The 15,026-nt window shown below is 43.4% G+C and overlaps 1 long non-coding RNA gene and 1 pseudogene across 1 annotated transcript in view; one reads left to right on the top strand and one right to left on the bottom strand.

The window, feature by feature from the left end:
• LOC133665394 (uncharacterized) overlaps positions 1-15,026 on the bottom strand; it is a 707,793-nt gene that overhangs the window by 460,267 nt on the left and 232,500 nt on the right. The window lies entirely within an intron of this gene.
• The window catches only part of LOC133665234 (obg-like ATPase 1), a 207,555-nt pseudogene that overhangs the window by 17,205 nt on the left and 175,324 nt on the right, over positions 1-15,026 (top strand).

The raw sequence follows: 15,026 nt of genomic DNA, 5'->3' as shown, positions 1-15,026 counted from the left end.
GCGGCGACCAGATGGCTACAACCCGGAGGAATAGAGGAGGTGATCGAACAGATCATCCTGGAACAATTCCTGGAGGCAATCCCGGCGCGGACGTCAGCGTGGGTCCGCTACCATCGGCCACAAGGCGTAGCAGCGGCGGTTGCCTTGGCGGAGGACCACCTAGCCGTACACCGGGAGAAGGGGAAGGAGGAGAAGGCTGCAGGAGGAGCGGAGCGGCCAGTCCCGGCGCCGCGCAGGATGCGGGCGCTGCCAGCAGAAGGAGCCCAGCCGTGGGCACGGCCACGACACAACCCAAGTCTGCTTTCTCCTCCTCAGGGCCAGGCCGCTGCGGACACTGCGTTTCCCCCGCAAACGGCGCCTCGAATGCCGGGGCAGGTGTGCTGGAGGTGTGGGCGGCTAGGACACCTGCAGCGGGAGTGTCCAGCGATGGAAGTGGGGCAGGTGATCCGGGTTGGCGACCCTCCAGCACCCTCCCCCGGGCCAGGAGAGACATACTATGTACCAGTAAGGATACAAGGGAGTATACACCGGGCGATGGTGGATTCGGGCTGCGAGCAGTCCATGATTCACCAAAACCTGGTTCGACCCGGGGCGTTGAGAAAGGCTACACGGGTGCGGGTTAAATGTGTGCATGGGGATATTCACGAGTACCCTATCGTGCCGGTGGACATTTTTTTTAAAGAGGAAAAACATAGTGTTAAGGTGGCTGTAAATTCGCGCCTGGCGCACACCTTAATCTTGGGAACAAATTGGGCGGGATTTAACGGGTTAATAAAGCAGTGCGCAGGGGTGCGTTCACGACCGGTAGGAAAAGGGAATGTCCGCGCTGTTCTCATCGGCGACGCAAGATTATCCGACACTGCCGGGGGGAGGGGGAAGGGGAGCCGGCGGGGGCTTCGCAGGAGGTTTCCCCGGTTCCCCAATGGCGCCCCATGGATGATTTTCCACTCGAGCAGTCTCGGGATGACACTCTGCGCGCGACCTGGGACCAAGTGATTTCAATTGATGGGCAGCGGGTTCGCCCGGGGATAGCGCGGGATTTCCCTCACTTTGCATTGATTAGGGACAGATTATACAGAGTGAGTCGTGACACTCAGACAGGGGAGGAAATCACCCAATTGTTGGTGCCAAAAAGCCGTCGGGAAATGATTTTCCAGGCGGCGCATTTTAACCCGATGGCCGGTCACATGGGTTATGATAAAACACTCAATCGGATAATGGTCCGGTTGTATTGGCCAGGCATTCGGCAGACGTGCGCCGCTGGTGCGCGGCCTGCCCGGACTGTCAACTAGTCAACCCCGCGGCCACCCCTAGAGCACCGTTGCGGCCATTACCACTCATAGAGGTCCCGTTTGAGCGAATTGGCATGGACCTCGTCGGACCATTTCACCCGAGCACCCAGGGATATCGCTTTGCACTAGTCCTGGTGGATTATGCAACGCGCTATCCCGAAGCAGTGCCGCTGCGCTCCATCTCTGCAAAGAGTGTCGCGCAGGCACTATTTCAAGTTATCTCCCGGGTTGGAATCCCGAAAGAGATTCTAACTGACCAGGGCACGTCCTTTATGTCACGCACGTTAAAGGAGCTGTACGGATTATTGGGGATCAAATCTATTCGGACCAGCGTTTACCACCCGCAGACAGATGGGCTGGTAGAGCGGTTGAATAGAACCTTGAAATCCATGATCCGGAAGTTCGTACACGAGGACAAACCAAATTGGCATAAATGGTTGGATCCCCTGTTATTTGCAGTGCGGGAGGTTCCTCAGGCCTCAACAGGATTTTCTCCATTTGAACTGTTGTTCGGCAGGAAGCCGCGCGGGGTACTGGACCTAGTTAAAGAAAGCTGGGAGGAAGGTCCAAGCCCCAGTAAAAATGAAATTCAGTACGTCATGGACTTGAGAGCAAAACTCCACACTTTGGGGCACTTGTCACGTGAGAATTTGCTCCAAGCCCAAGAACGTCAGCAGCGCCTGTATAACAAGGGGACGAAACTCAGACAATTTTCACCGGGAGAGAAAGTACTTGTCAATCAATCAATCAATCAATGTTTATTTATATAGCCCTAAATCACAAGTGTCTCAAAGGGCTGTATGTTGTATTACTCCCAACATCCAGCTCCAAATTACTCGCCAGGTGGCAGGGACCCTTTGTGGTCACACGACGAGTAGGTGATGTGGATTACGAGGTCAGGCGGTCTGACCGGGGTGGGGCAACACTAATATACCACCTCAACCTACTAAAAGGTTGGAGGGAAGCGGAGCCTGTCTCCATGGTGACGGCGATAGCGGAGGGCGAGGAGCTGGGGCCGGAGGTTCCCCCCTCCCCCCGGCCCTTTCCTCTCCGCTGTGATAATCATCTGACGCCGTCACAGAAAGCAGATGTGGCCAAATTGCAGCAGCATTTTGCTGACGTGTTCTCCCCCCTGCCAGGCCGCACGACTCTCATCCAGCATCACATAGAGACCAGCCCAGGCGTGACGGTGAGGTCTCGGCCCTATAGGCTGCCCGAACACAAGCGCAAAGTAGTTCGGGAAGAATTAAAAGCCATGCTGGAATTGGGAGTGATAGAAGAGTCACACAGTGCGTGGTGCAGCCCCATAGTTCTGGTGGGGAAGAAAGATGGGTCTGTGCGGTTCTGTGTGGACTACCGCAAGGTAAATGATGTGTCACGTTTTGACGCCTATCCAATGCCCCGGGTCGACGAGCTCCTGGACCGGTTGGGCACTGCTCGGTTTTTTACGACACTGGATTTGACTAAGGGCTACTGGCAGATTCCCTTGTCTCCAGAGTCTAAGGAAAAAACGGCATTCTCCACTCCGGAAGGTTTATACCAATTCGTGAACCTTCCGTTCGGCTTGTTCGGTGCGCCCGCCACATTTCAGAGACTCATGGACCGGGTGCTGCGGCCCCACGCTGCATATGCTGCCGCCTATCTGGATGATGTCATCATCCAGGGGAACAGCTGGGCGGAGCATGTGCAGAGGGTGGGGGCGGTGCTCGAGTCCCTGAGGCGGGCGGGGCTCACCGCCAACCCGGCGAAGTGCGCGGTTGGCCGGAGGGAGGTACAGTATCTGGGGTACCACTTGGGGGAAGGTCAGGTGCGGCCTCAGGTAGAAAAAACCGCAGCAGTTGCGGCCTGCCCGACCCCGAAGACGAAAAAGGAGGTGAGGCAGTTTTTAGGGTTGGTGGGCTACTACCGGAGGTTCATTCCCCGGTTTGCGGACCTGACCAGCCCACTAACTGACCTCACCCGAAAAGGTGCTCCAGATCTGGTCCAGTGGACGGGGCAGTGCCAGCAGGCATTCGAGAAGGTGAGGAAAGCACTTTGCGAGGAGCCGGTACTGCGCATGCCTGATTTTTCTATCCCATTTTGTTTGCAGGCGGACGCGTCGGGCAGAGGACTGGGAGCCGTTTTATCCCAGCAGCGGGGGGGCACCGACCACCCGGTCCTGTACATCAGCAGAAAGTTATCGGAAAGGGAGGCCAGATACAGCACTGTGGAAAGGGAGTGCCTCGCCATCCGGTGGGCGGTCGGTGCCCTCCGGTACTATCTGCTGGGACGCCCATTCAGCCTCTGCTCGTACCACAAGCCCCTCCAGTGGCTCCACCGCATGAAGGATGCCAACGCGCGGATCACCCGGTGGTATCTCGCTTTACAACCCTACAATTTCAGAGTGATCCATAGGCCGGGGGCGCAGATGGCCGTGGCAGACTTCCTCTCCCGCTCTCAGGCGGGGGTGGGGGGGGGGGGGGGCAGTTGGCGCGGCCAGATGATGTCCCGGCCTAAGTCTGGCGGTGGAGGTATGTGGGGGGAGGTTGTGATTAGCGCACTGCAGGAGCAAAAGGTCACTGCCTCAGTTGATGGTGTTGAGGGCGGAGCGCCGTCGACTAGGGGCGGGGCATGTGCGGGACGGCGAGACGCAGCTGGCAGGTGATTAGATTTCGCAGGTGGTACGTGTTAATCTGATCATCTGTTGTCTTTAACAGTGAGCGGCCAGCGGAGGAGAAGAGAGGAGAGAGAGACACACACATATGAAAAGATCGTACTGAAAAGATAAATTGAAACACATGGTGATTAAAGGCTTGGTGAAACGGCACAACTGACTCCTGGCGTGATATCAGGGGAACGGGTAGGGAACGACCTCTACAGGCGGTATGTGGGGTGAGTGACGTGTGTAAGTGAGTGGGCAAGTTAGGAGAGGGAGCGCTAGCATGTGTTAATAGCATAATGTATAATGTAAACCGATACAAAAATAAGGCAATTCCAAAATCAAATTTTTTATTTATCTTATCTTGAGAATGTATAAAATAAAGAATTACTACCAAGGCAGCATTGTGGCTAAGTGGTTACAATGTTGACCTCAGTCGGGAGATCGAGGGTTCATCCTGATGTGCAATTTTTAAAAAGTATTTATAACAAGATAATAATATTTTATTATTTAATGTATTCCAGCAACATAGATAGGTTCCAGCTTACCTCACCCTGATAAGAACAAGTGATAAAGATAATGGATAGCTGGATGGAATAACTAACACAATAACTATGGGGGAGAATAGTAGATGAAGAAGGAAAACATACTTAAAGGCCTACTGAAAGCCACTACTACCGACCACGCAGTCTGATAGTTTATATATCAATGATGAAATCTTAACATTGCAACACATGCCAATATGGCCGGGTTAACTTATAATGTGCAATTTTAAATTTCCGCCACACTTCCGGTTGAAAAAGCCTTCGGAGGATGACGTATGCGCGTGACGTAGCCCGGGGAACAGAGGTATGCCTTCCCCATTGAATACAATACAAAAAAGCTCTGTTTTCATTTCATAATTCCACAGTATTCTGGACATCTGTGTTGGTGAATCTTTTGCAATTTGTTTAATGAACAATGGAGGCTACAAAGAAGAACGTTGTAGGTGGGATCGGTGTGTAGCGGCTGGCTGTAGCAACACAACAAGGATTACTCACTTGGATAGCAGACGCGCTAGCCGATGCTAACTGGCCACCGCACGGACGATCGGGTGAAGTCCTTCGTCGCGCCGTCGATCGCTGGAACGCAGGCGAGCACGGGTGTTGATGAGCTGGGCAGATGAGGGCTGGCTGGCGTAGGTGGAGCGCTAATGTTTTTATCATAGCTCTGTGAGGTCCGGTTGCTAAGTTGCTAAGTCAGCCTTAGCGTCGTTAGCAACAGCATTGTTAAGCTTTGCCAGGCTGAGATCTATTAACCGTGTAGTTACATGTACATGGTTTAATAGTATTGTTGATCTTCTGTCTATCCTTCCAGTCAGGGATTTATTTATTTTGTTTCTATCTGCATTTGAGACAGATGCTATCACGTTAGCTCATGCTAAAAAGCTTCGTCGATGTATTGTCGTGGAGATAAAAGGCACTGAATGTCCATTTCGCGTTCTAGACTCTCATTTTCAAGAGGATATAGTATCCGAGGTGGTTTGAAATACAAATCTCTGATCCACAATAGAAAAAGGAGAGAGTGTGGAATCCAATGAGCCAGCTTGTACCTAAGTTACGGTCAGAGCGAAAAAAAATATGTATTTCACTGCATTCTAGTCCGTCACTCTAACGTTCCTCGTCCACAAATCTTTCATCCTCGCTCAAATTAATGGGGTAATATGTCCGAATAGCTCTAGCTGCATTGAAAACAATTGGAAAATATGAGGGAGTGAACAACTGACAACGTCATGCTACTTCCGGTAGGGGCAAGGTTTTTTTTTTATCAGAGACCAAAAGTTGCAAACTTTATCGACGTTGTTCTATACTAAATCCTTTCAGCAAAAATATGGCAATATCGCAAAATGATCAAGTATGACACATAGAATGGATCTGCTATCCCCGTTTAAATAAAAAAAATTCATATCAGTAGGCCTTTAATAATAATAATAATAATAATAATACCTGGGATTTATATAGCGCTTTTCTAAGTACCCAAAGTCGCTTTACATGTTAAAAACCCATCATTCATTCACACCTGGTGGTGGTAAACTACTTTCGTAGCCACAGCTGCCCTGGGGTAGACTTTAATCCTACTCCTTATTTACGATATTGGTAAATCATGGAAAATAATAATGTACATCACCCAATATACTGTACATTTAGCTTTTCTACACTACCGTTCAAAAGTTTGGGGTCACCCAAACAATTTTGTGGAATAGCCTTTATTTCTAAGAACAAGAATAGACTGTCGAGTTTCAGATGAAAGTTCTCTTTTTCTGGCCATTTTGAGCGTTTAATTGACCCCACAAAGGTGATGCTCCAGAAACTCAATCTGCTCAAAAGAAGGTCAGTTTTGTAGCTTCTGTAACGAGCTAAACTGTTTTCAGATGTGTGAACATGATTGCACAAGGGTTTTCTAATCATCAATTAGCCTTCTGAGCCAATGAGCAAACACATTGTACCATTAGAACACTGGAGTGATAGTTGCTGGAAATGGGCCTCTATACACCTATGTAGATATTGCACCAAAAACCAGACATTTGCAGCTAGAATAGTCATTTACCACATTAGCAATGTATAGAGTGTATTTCTTTAAAGTTAAGACTAGTTTAAAGTTATCTTCATTGAAAAGTACAGTGCTTTTCCTTCAAAAATAAGGACATTTCAATGTGACCCCAAACTTTTGAACGGTAGTGTATATATAAGATAAAACATCTACAGCCCACTATAACTTTTCATCATATGTACGTGGATGTGAAAGTAATTTGACTGAACAATATTACTCTTTCTTCCACAATTGTACTCCACCAAATGAAACATTTCATGTAAATGACTAAGCTTAAGAATGTGTGACCACAGACGTCCAAGCACTGACTGTACTTGTCTGAACTCGCCCTGTTGCAGCAAAATCCCGGTGTTCCTTCCTGTTGTCGACATCGCTGGCCTAGTGAAAGGCGCTAGCCTGGGAAATGTCCTCTTGTCCCACATCAGCAGCGCCTGTGACATCTTCTACATGAAACGTGAGTCAAAGGCTCTGCAGACTTCCAAATCATCGGGGAAAAAAAGTGCAGCTTGTGATGGTTCCGTGCGAGCGGAAATGTAGGAAACATGACATCATTTCGAGGCCTTTGAAGAACTGTATCTTGTTCGAAGTGTGCACCTCAGTTATGCCCAACTTCTTGTTAGCAGGGTGGGTGCAGAGATCAACATAAAAGTCACAATTAGTATAACCTGATCAAACCTCACATTCCCACGGAAAGGCTCTACCTCAAAGAAGATGTCAGTAGGGTTCCTGCTGCTTTAAGATGATGAGATGCAGCTAAGCCTGGGCGATATGGCCTAAAAATAAAAGCTCCGATTTTTTTTTCAAAAAATTAAATTTACAATTTCCCCCGATATCTTTCCACTACTTTTTAAAGAAACCGATGAGTACAAATGACAGAGATCATTCAAAACAAGTTACAAAATCTAGCACCGTATTGAGGCGCACCTGATTATAAGGTGCACTGCCAATGAGCGGGTCTATTCAGGTCTATTTGCAAACAAAGGCGCACCAGATTATAAGGTGCATTAAAGGGGTCATATTATTATGATTTTTTTCTAAATGTAAAGGACTTCCTTGTGGTCTACATCAGTGGTCACCCAACCACCGGCACTGGTCCGTGACGCATTTGCTACCGGGCTGCAGAGAAACATTAAATGATTTATAAACGACTTAACATTCGCCTGTCCCACAAGACCATGGGTGTCAAACTCTGGCCCGCAGGCCATATTTTGGCCCGCCGTGTAATTTCATTTGGCCCTTGAGGCAATATCAAATTAACATTAGAGCTGGCCCGCCGGTATTATACTGCTGCGGTGCCGCTGTAACACTGCATTCACCGCTAATACAGTCATACTTGCCAACCCTCACGATTTTCCCAGGAGACCCCCGAATTTCAGTGCCCCTCCCAAAAATCTCCCGGTACAACCATTCTCCCGACTTTCTTCCGATTTCAAACCGGACAACAATATTGGGGGCGTGCCTTTAAGTCACTGCCTTTAGCGTCATCCACAATCTGTCGTCACGTCCGCTTTTCCTCCATACAAACAGCGTGCCGGCCCAATCACATAATATATTCACATAAGTGAATGCAAGGCATACTTGGTCAACAGCCATACAGGTCACACTGAGGGTAGCCGTATAAACAACTTTAACACTGTTACAAATATGCGCCACACTGTGAACCCACACCAAACAAGAATGACAAACACATTTCGGGAGAAGATCCGCACCGTAACACAACATAAACACAACAGAACAAATACCCAGAACCCCTTGCAGCACTAACTCTTCAATATACACCCCCGCTACCACCAAACCCCGCCCCCCCACCTCAACTTTTTGAAAGTTGATTTTACACTATCAAGTTATATAAGTGTTGCTTGTTCCGTATTCACTGTTAAAGCAAATCAGTGTAGCAAACTGAGCAATAATTAACGTTTTATTCATGCACTTTCTCTTGCTGCTTCAAGGCTTGAATGATTGATTCATTCATTATTGTTATTTTATTTTCAAATTCATCATTAGCCTGTGGAAAAAGTTTATTTTGATATTTACCTCAGAAGGCTGCAAATAGAAAAGAGGCATTCAATTTTTATTTAAATGTTATTTGATATGCCATTGATATTTTTTAATTATTATTATTATTATTTGAAACTCAATTTTGCATGTCACTATAAAGTTATATAAGCCTTGCTTGTTCAATCTTCAATGCTAAACTTGTTTGGGTCCCTATTGAAAGGTTAATTTGTTCAACCTTGGCCCGTGGCTTTGTTTAGTTTTACATTTTGGCCCACTCTCTATTTGAGTTTGACACCCTTGCACTAGACACACCAATAAGTTTGTTTATAGATAAAACTCCTCATAGGAAGTTGCCATTTGTTATAACTTTTTTTTTAATTTTTTTATTTTAAATTCATTTATTTTAAACAACATAAAAAAAGACCCAAGATACACTTACCATTAGTGCATCAACCCAAGAAAACCCTCCCTCCCCCATTCACACTCATCCACACTCATTTACACAAAGGGGGCTGTCTCTTTCTGTTATTAAAAAAAAAATCTTCTGGTTCCTACAATATAGAATAATACAGTCTGCAAGGGATACAGTCTTTAGAGCACATATGATTGTGTGTGGTGCTGGTCCACTAACATTTTCATTAATTACTATCTTTTATGTAATTGTTTTTATATTGCTTTACTTTCAAACAAAACAAACAAAGGACCTTAACTTCACCAGACCGGGTTGTCAATGAAATCAGATTGTTCAAAAGGGTTCTTAAAACCAGGTCCAGTTCAGATAACGTCCACATCGGGCTCAGCAACACACACCTTCACCCATGTACACCAAAAACCAGGGAACACAACAGGTTGCATACAATCCACATACAAAAATACATTTTCAAATTAAGCACCCATGTACAGTCCAGATCACATCCAAGTCGAACTCAGCAACACACACCTTCATTTATGTACACTTAAAATAGGGAATGCAACAACAGATTGCATATCATATATAAACAAAATTACATTTTCAAAATAAGCCTTTGAGGACTTCCCATCTTTTTTTATGTATTTTGGCATCATTATCGTTTTCAACCATATAATTTTCTAAAGTTAAAAAATACTGAATAAATGTTTTAAAGAAAGAAATACTAAGTGAATATCTGTTTTTGGCCTTAAAAATAAACCTTTTACCGAGTACTATAATTAAATTGACTAAATCATGACTGTCAATGAACTCTCCTAAAATAACAGAAACCACATCAAGCTTCATAAACAAATTTGTTATAACTTTGTGACATGATACAAAGCACATTAATGAAATGTAAAATATATAATAATGTAAACTCACTACACGGCAACGTTCCCTCTAAGGTGGGCGCCTGTGCAATTGCGCACTGCTCAAGCGTCCTTTGCGCACGGCAAATCTATGCTGCGCACAAAATCAAATAAAAATAAAAAAAGCGCATAACAATTTTCGACACACGGACACGACAGAGAAAACTGTTTTCGTCATCATTGTTCAAATATTGTAACGTCTGTGGAGACGCTTTGAAGACATGAATTCCATCGATCACTTTACTGAGCAAAACTCTTTATTGTCGGCCATAAACACATCACCAAAACTTTAGTAAAACAAAGGATATCTAGCAAAAGTGGTCATTTTCTGCAGTACAAACCAGACCAAAAGCAACTTTGTTATATCAACAGCAGCCGCTCGCTGTTTCCAACACATGCACATATGGCACTTAGCCAGTGATGCGTTTACAGCCACACAAAAAGTCAGACAACTCCAACACCACACATAAAGTGTCATTCCAGGTCGTTACTCTATGGTTTACCAATCAAATGTGTGCTTATTCTAGTGTCATTTATTAGGAATCTTAATTTATAAATATTAATCATGAAATGCTGTTAGTATATTAAATAAATACTAATAAAAATATATTTTTTACAAACAGGAAGTTGCAGGAATGTACACATGATCCCCTGCTTACATCTCATTGTGCAACATGTGAATGTTTTAATGGGAACTAAATGCAATGTCTGAAAGGGGTACAAATTATTTCCAAAGCAGGACCTCCACCCAGACAAACAATACAAGTACACAGTTCATGAAAAACAATATTTTTTGTTATTGTCATTGTAAGTGGGCCTAAACACTTATATTAGAAATGGAAATGACTGCTGTCATTTGATTATAATAATAAGAGAATGTTGTCTGTCTATCTGTGTTGGCCCTGCGATGAGGTGGGGACTTGTCCAGGGTGTACCCCGCCTTCCGCCCGAATGCAGCTGAGATAGGCTCCAGCGACCCCGAAAGGGACAAGCGGTAGAAAATGGATGGATGGATGGAGATTGAACTTGTTATTTAGTCAGGTTTGGGACAGGTGTGCTGCTGGTGTAGCCACAGTGTGCACGTCTGATGTTGCTCACATGGGCTCCACTCAATGCTCAGGGAGTTTTTGCATTTGCTCACACACATGAAAAATTAGAGGGAACATGGCTACACGGGTATGTTTTAGTGCTTTCATGGTGAGTTTACTGACAGATATAAGTAAGAACTTTACACTACTTTATATTAGAAATGGCAACAGTGGAGGATGAATGTCACAAGAGAAAAAGAAGAAGCTTATCGACTACGGCGTCGGACTAAAAAGGCAGACGTGTGCACATTTTCAGGACTTATGCAGATCGCAAATACAGATCAGCAAGTACCAGAAGGTAAGAAAAGTTGGTTTTGCATAATATTGCGAAACACAACGCCAGATAATATGTTTTACCTTATACACACACCATAATAATACTCCTATGTTGAAGCACAGTACAATCCATCAAGCGGTGTGGCTTCATAGCTTACCAAAGTCCTACTAAAATATTTTGATAGATTTTTGAGCGCCGTGTGTAATGTTCTATATTTTTAATGGGACATATATAATGTTGGTGTTGTTTACATCAGTCATATTGCAGTCTACACATATTTCTTATGTGTGACTGCCATTATATTGCAGTCTGCACATATCTCTTATGTGTGACTACCATCTACTGGTCACACTTGTCATTTCACCATGTACCAAATAATATAGCTTCAAGGTTGGTAAGCACAACCAAAATTATTCCGTACATTAGGCGCACCGGGTTATAAGGTGCACTGTCGAGTTTTGAGAAAATTAAAGGATTTTAAGTGCACCTTACAGTCCAAAAAAAACCCGGTAGTTTGAAATGACACTGCATCTAACTCTTAGCAAAATTCTAATTTGAATAATGTCGTTCTTTTTAGACAAATTGCACTTTTTATGGAATTATTTTCAAAGAATTTGCAAAGAACTAAATTCAGAGCAAAATATATGTCTTGAATTAAGTACTTCTGTCAACAGAAATGTAGCATTGCACATTGCATGCAAAAAAAAAATAATTTCCAACATTAGGATTAATAAAGTGCAAACTTAAAACTTCTGTCTTGAATAAAATACTTCTGTAAATAAGAATGTCGTATTACACATTGTATGCGACTAAATAATCAAGTAAAATATTGAGAGGACTATAGTTTCAGTAAGTGGATATCCTGTTGGCGGTGTGGAGCGACTGCTTTAGTGATCCTTCTCCACTGCGCTTCTTTCCCATCATACATGGTATCATCATACATACCTGCTGTAAATGATTCCACCATCCACAGTAAGATGATTTTTAGCCTGAGTTTGTTGTAACTTTCTTGTTCGCCTCGTAAGGAGTTGCCTTTCTCGCATTCAGGTTCGGTTTCAGGTGCAGGAATAAGTTTGTTGTGCTGCTGCCTTTTTTGAACAACCTTTGCAGCGTGCAGTCCTTTGTTCCACGCCTGTTGCCTCAAAACCAAACCACTGACAACATTTTTATTTTCTTTGGAACAAACATCTCATTCTCGTTAGCATTAGCCATTTTTTGCTAGGTGTGCTGCTAAGGAAAAAAGAGGGAGGGCACACGCTATGCAGCTCCTGGGGGCAAAAAGTATGCAAGGAGCAAAAAAACAAACATCTTTTTTAAATCGGCTTCAACAAAAAACTCAGATTTATCAATAACATTGATATATCACCAGGCTTAGTGGAAACATTGCATAGTAGTCTGACCCAACATTGCACATGGATGATTTTGGAAGCCCTCATTTCATTAAGAGACTCTTCTTTAACAGTATTCTGCAACAGTATTCACAACAATCTTTAGAAGTTCTAGACTATTCTGAAGCCATGCGATTTGTAATTAGACCTTGATCTCACGTCACACGCCTGCTGTGTAAATTTGACACCACTGTTGACACACCCCTCTACAATGGAACAACACATCCCATCAGAAAGTTCTCACAATGTAATGGCTGGTTGCCAGCTTTGTTACTTAATATTGCGCAATTTACCAAAAACAACGTGATAGACTGGTTGAGACAAATCGTCCCTCCCTTGATTGGAAAGTCAGTCATTCATTTGGAAACTAGTGAAACCACTCAAGTGTAGCAGTAATAATAATGAGAAGTTGCATGGACATATAATTGGTTCATCCATTCCTTACTTAGTAGTAGTAGTAGTAGTAGTAATAGTAGTAGTAGTAGTAGTAGTAGTAGTAGTTATTGACATCATGGGTGACCCATCACTCTGACCTCTCATGGCTGCATGTGTGCAATCTACTTATCTAATGCAGGAATTCTTAACTTTTCTCATCTTGCGACCCAAATTCTTCCATGATCATTGTGTCAAAATTCACTTAATAGAAGAACATCCCAGCAAATGTGTATTATTTTTTAAAGTTGCCTTCAAATACTGCACGTGTCTCAATGTGTGAATCTACATCTATATGTACACAATTACTCAGTGTGTAAATCTAGTTCAATTAGGTAAAAAGAAGTATAATACTGTAAAAAAACAAAAAAAACAAATAAATATATATATTCAATCAATATTTATTGATTTATAGAATATATATATATATATATATATATATATATATATATATATATATATATTAGGTGTGTAACGGTGCACAAAAATTTCGGTTCGGTACGCACCTCGGTTTAGAGGTCACGGTTCGGTTCATTTTCGGTACAGTAAGAAAACAACAAAATATAAATTTTTTTGGTTATTTATTTACCAAATTTGTAAACAATGGCTTTATCCTTTTAACATTGGGAACACTATAATAATTCTGCCCACGTTAATCAACATCAAACTGCCTCAAGTTGTTGCTCAGATTAAATAAAATGACAAAACTTTTCTTCTACATATAAAAAGTGCAACATTAAACAGTTTCAAGTCAACTCATCATGCTTAATTTATTACAGCATTTGGGAAGCCTGTAGTTGATTTTTTTATGGAAACGTTATATTTTTATCAACATATGATAGCAAGGACCCTGCCATTCAAAACCAGGCTGCTGCATTACTAATGATTAATGTAACTATAGCTGAAAAAATGGTACAATAGCAATAGGAGAGACTATTCATCCCTGAACACCATGGAGTTCATGTAGGCTTAATGATGCAGTTACATTATTATATCAACTATCAGAGACAGAAACTCTTCATTTAACATAATGTCCTTTTTTGCTGCTTCAACACAGCTCAATCAACACAGAAAAAGGTAAAGTGAAATAACAGACAGACAGGGCTTTGCTGTCCGTAACACACACACACACACACACACACACACACACACACACACACACACACACACACACACACACACACACACACACACACACACACACACACACACACACACACACACACACACACACACGCCGCAAAATGAGCTAAAAGAGAATTAGCCTTCACCTCAAGCCAGTACTGCGAGCGAGCTGAGCTGCCTTTTATATTTCTAGAAGGTCAACGGGCTCATAGTGATGTTACTAGTAGTTGACTGGGAGGTGTTTATTATAATTTGGGGAGAGTCCACTGCCTGATGCTTACCTGCTAAACGCTAAGCACTGACTACATGCGCTCTGAATACGCACTGCTGATTGGCTATTACCGCTCTGAATACGCACTGCTGATTGGCTGTTACCGCTCTGTTTGTAACCAATCAGATGGTTGTGTGGGTGGGACAATGCTGGGTGCTGTGTAGAGGACTGACAGAAACAGAGGCAGAAGGAAGCGGAGGCGGCTACTTAATTTTGTTCGTGTGGAAACTCGTTCGGTTACACCTCCGAACCGAACCGAAAACCCCCGTACAGAAACGGTTCAATACAAATACACGTACCGTTACACCCTTAATATATATATATATATATATATATATATATATATATATATATATATATATATATATATATATATATATATATATATATATATATATATATATTGAGGTCATTGATTATGTGGGGAAAAAAAGGTGTTAAACAGGTGGCCCTTATTTAAGGATCGAGGCAACTGATGCTGCGTATGCTGGCTGTGCATTTGACCTTGAAAAACAGAGTAGAATGGGTCGTTCAAGATGCTGTTCAGAAGAAGAGCGTTTTTTGATTAAGAAATTATTAAAAAAGGGGAAAACCTATAAAGAAATGCA

The sequence above is a fragment of the Entelurus aequoreus genome, linkage group LG14, assembly GCF_033978785.1.
Source record: "Entelurus aequoreus isolate RoL-2023_Sb linkage group LG14, RoL_Eaeq_v1.1, whole genome shotgun sequence".
Classification (NCBI taxonomy): Eukaryota; Metazoa; Chordata; class Actinopteri; order Syngnathiformes; family Syngnathidae; genus Entelurus; species Entelurus aequoreus.
This window is presented reverse-complemented; position numbering and strand designations above follow the sequence as displayed.